This window comes from Wasmannia auropunctata, unplaced genomic scaffold, assembly GCF_000956235.1.
Source record: "Wasmannia auropunctata unplaced genomic scaffold, wasmannia.A_1.0 LD334054.1, whole genome shotgun sequence".
NCBI classification, from domain to species: domain Eukaryota; kingdom Metazoa; phylum Arthropoda; class Insecta; order Hymenoptera; family Formicidae; genus Wasmannia; species Wasmannia auropunctata.
The window spans coordinates 9,960-14,788 of NW_012028836.1; the positions used below are offsets into that span (position 1 = coordinate 9,960).

The 4,829-nt window shown below is 28.0% G+C and overlaps 1 pseudogene; it reads left to right on the plus strand.

Moving 5' to 3' along the window:
• LOC105459733 overlaps positions 1 to 4,612 on the plus strand; it is a 14,144-nt pseudogene extending 9,532 nt beyond the window's left edge.
• The last annotated feature ends 217 nt before the right edge of the window (positions 4,613 to 4,829 follow it).

The window sequence follows — 4,829 nt, forward strand, 5'->3', positions numbered from 1 at the left end:
TAACGAATGGCTATCCAGTAGTGCGTTACCTTTCATCTGGTAAGTTTTTATCTGTTATAGAAGCATATGAAGAATTAATAAAGGAATATATTTATAGTCTAGGTTTAGGTTTTCTATTTTTATGACGATAATCGGAACGATATATGATATTTTTATCCACCAAAAACACATAGAAAATAATGAAATGAATAAAATTAATGATAGTAAGTATAACTCTAAAAACAATTACTATTTTAACAAATTTACGATTTTAATGTGCTACAGTTTTCATTGTCTACAAATCAGATTCATATTAAAATTTTTTAATGAATTACGTTTTTATCATAAATTTTGAAATTAATTGTTATTTTAAATAACTAAAATTAGTAATAAAATCTTGTGTGTAACTATACATATGTGTTGTATACATATGCATATCGTTTATTTGGATTCTTATTTAATATTATACTTACTTAATTAAAGCATTTCAACTACTAAATAGAAACTTAGAATTATTATTCAGATGTTGGAGATATGTCCAAAAAAATAAAAACAAAAGCGAATTCGCTTTTATATTTAGATACATTATCTAGTAACATTGGAAAAGTACTAATCTGCTTCTCAGCTTACACAAATACGAAAAAAATGTTTAGTATGAAATTAGATCCAGGCACTATATCCGTTATTCACGGCTTAAAATTTTTAAGCATGTGTTTGTTGATCATGATACACAGTATACATTATAAAATGGATTGCCTTGGTGAGTAATTTAGAAATATCTGTAGAAATGATTTTTTAGATGTATCTTGTTTTTTATTTTTCACACATAAAAATTTTTTACGTTTGTAGATAATAAAGTATGGATGTGGAAATCAATTTTGGGGAATTATGGTACTTTTATATATAATTTTGGAACTATATCAGTCGATACATTTTTTTTTCAAGTGGATGTTTAGTGACTTACTTGTATTGGAGAAATAAAACAAATGAAATAGTAAAGAAGCCAACTAGTTTCAAAGATAAACTAACTGAACTCTTTATATATATAATAAAAAGATTTATTCGGTACGTTTCCCGTGATTTTGATCTGCACGTATAACAAAAAGACAATGCAATAAACATAATAAAATTATTACATTAATTAGTAAAATAAGAAAGATATAAAATGATATAAAATTTAAAAATAATTTTAATATAAGGAAGAGTTGCTAAGAGTTGCAATATGTGTAACAATCGTCTAAATCGTACTTTATTAATATTTTATATTATTACTTAATATAATCAGAATTTAAGGATAAAAATATGAAATAAAAGAAGAACCTGAATAACAAATAAAAATTTAACAGGTTATATCTTACGCGTCAACATTTTAAAAAGTCAAATATAACTGATGTCTAATTTTGATCAATGTATGTATTTGGAGCACAATAATATAGTCGTGCAATTTTAATATAAATTTTTATAACTAAGTATCTAGATTGACCGTGAAGTATTATAAACAATTAAAATATATGATGGTACGCCAACACGGTACAAAGTAAATTTTGGTGTTTGATAATATTATTATAATATGTGAATTTTATATGTAATTCTCAATTCAATCAAACTGCGTGTCGCATAATCGTCAGTTTTTAAAACGCAAATCCAAAACCTAACAACAGTACACAATTAAATTGTCTGGATCAACCTTAGAATATATTACAGCTGGAAGAAGAATAAAGTGTTGAACGTGAAGCCAACATCTGTGCGAGAGAGAAAGGTATAGATTCCCAATTGTCTGTAATGCGCATGTGCCATTTAGCCCCCACTCAGCCCATTTTGCCTAATTTTTTATTTTTCGAAAATCTTTTAAAAAAAAATAAAAAACGGGGCTAAATGAGGGCTGAATGGCACATGCGCATTACAGACAATTGGAAATCTATAACTTTCTCTCTCACACAGATGTTGGCTTCAGCTCGATGCATGGACGGTATAGGCAATTCTCCTTCCAGTAATATATGTTCTCAGGGATCAACCGTAATACTTCACGGTCGATTCAGATACTCAGTTATTTATATATATCGCCGGCCGTGAAAGACGCTTTTCTTTAATTTACTAGTTATTGCAATAAATATTATCGTAAGACTCTGTAGTCGAAAAGGTAAGATGCCCATTCGGAAAGCAGAGAGGATTGAACCAATTAGTTCAAATCCTAGCTGAGGTAATATTTTTCGTAATAAGTTATTTTCATAGGATTGAAAAAGATGTTCTATGAGTATCAAATTATTTGATTGTCTTGGCAGTTTAATTGTGATATTACGTACTGTTTGATTTGAAGTTGCATTTTAAAGACAGATGATTATGCGGCGCGCAGTTTGCCTAAACTGAGAATTCTAAAATTCATATATTATAATATTATCAAGCACCAAGCTCCGCTTTGCATCATGTGTTCCTATCTCAATTGTTTCTAAAACATTAAGCTACAATTTTCAATGATTACACTGTGCTACAAAAAACACTTTTTTTCTCTCTTTGAAGTGCGACTATACGTTTCACGAAGATTTTTTCGCGTTGAACACGATGCCGTTTGAAAAATTCGCCTAACATGTCAGGATTTACAATGAATTATATTGACAATATAATTTAAGAGCTTTCAAACAAACTTTGGTTTATGACCGTACGACTTTTTTCCATCAAATTATGGTTACTGTTTAAATTTTATACTTTTAGACTTTTTATACACTGTGTTACAAAAATACTTTTTTTTTCCTCTCTTTGAAATGCGACCATACATTTCCCGAAGATTTTTTACGCTGAACACAATGCTGTTGACAGAATTCGCTTAGCACGTAGGATTTTGAGTAAATTGAAATGAAAGTGAAATGTCGTTTTTGGCCGCTTTCATTCCAATTTACTCAAAATCCTGACATGCTAGGCGAATTCTGCCTACAGCATCGTATTCAGCGTGGAAAAATCTTTAGAAAATGCATAGTCGCACTTTGGAAAAAGAGAAAAAAGTGTATTTTGTAACACAGTGTATAAAAAGTCTAAAAGTATAAAATTCAAACAACCATAATTTGATTTAAACAAGTCGTACGGCCATGAATCAAAGTTCATTCAAAAGCTCTTGAATAATACTTTCAGATGCTGTTGTGTTAATTTAAAAACCAGTTTCCGTTTTGCAGTAAGAAACTATTAAATGTGGCCAAAAATGGCATTTTTGGCCACTTTAATACCAATTTACTCAAAATTCTGATGTGCTAGGCGAATTTTTCAAACGGCATCATGTTGAGCGCAAAAAAATCTACAGAAAACGTATGAGCACACTTTGGAGAAAATTTTGCTGTAGCACAGTGTTATTTACGTAAAAATCGACATCAAATAAAAAATATAATAAAAAATACTATAAGAGGTATCATTTGGTAACTCTTCCCTATGAGCTAAATAATAAATCTTCTTTACTCATATCTAATTAAAATTCTATTAAGGTTGACACCGGCTTATATGATTGCATTAGGAATATTGCATTTAAGCTCAGCTTGGTTTGATAAGACATCTCAGTTTGATATTTACGAAAAATCGCATGAAATTTGTGCGAAATACTGGTGGAGAAATCTTGTATACATAAATAATTTCTTTGATGTCGATATAATGGTAAGAACGTTGATTAAAACGACTTTATATTATGCTTGTGATGTATACATAAACTACTTCTATTCTAAAATTTTTATTACAGTGCATGAGTTGGAGTTGGTATTTAGCTAATGATATGCAATTTTATATAATCGCTATGACGCTGTTGATTTTATCAACTATGTAAGTTAATCAACTATAAATGATAGTGTATTACAACTAATATATACTTCTCGTAAACAATAAATATACAATACGTTTTACAATTTTCAGGTACTTTCACGCTGTTGTTAAGATTTTGGGTGGACTTTTAATAGGTTCTATTATCCTTAGTGGTTACATTTCATATATTTATGAATACATTCCGACGTAAGTTATTGAAACGAATTTTATTTTAAGAAATTAGTTATAAGCATGATTTTCTTATTGTTACAGATTAGATATAATAAATAAATTTGCAAATGTTTTCTACACTCCACCATGGATGAGAATAATTCCCTATATTATTGGAATAATTGTAGGTTATATTTTAACAATATTAAACAACAATTTGGTGTTGAAAAAAGTTAAGTATTATTTAAAATACTGTTACATCATGTACTTAATTAGAAATAGTAATTTTAATACAGAATACATAAAATTTTAATTAGTCCTTTATAAATAAGTTAAAATAACAAAAATTATGTTTTAAAATTGACCATATCAGTTGAAAATCTACAATGAATGCAACGTGAACTACAAATTTTCAATGGCAGCAATAATTTTGAAACAAAGCCATATACATGCTTAAATGAGAAACATATTACAGTATAATAATTTGACATCTATTTATTTCAGAGAATTATAATTTTGTGTTGGTGTACCTTTTGTTTTATTAGTATTTGCAATGTATTCATAATATTTGTACTTCACAAGCGAACTATATCCGTCCTACTTACTGCTATGTATGTGGCAATGCACAGATTACTTTGGGCCTTATGTATAGCATGGATTGTAATAGTGTGTTCTACTAAACACGGAGGTTTGTTTATTTATTAATATATAAACTCACTATAATATCAACAATTTATATCAAATTGACATATTTTTAATTCAATATGGTAATAATATAAGTAACGTTATATAAATACTATAATATTATAATAGGTGCATGAAAAAGTTTTAATCTTTTTTCCAACGCTCTGATATAATTATTTAAATAATATTTTGGTATAACAAAATAAATTCTCGTTTTTTTT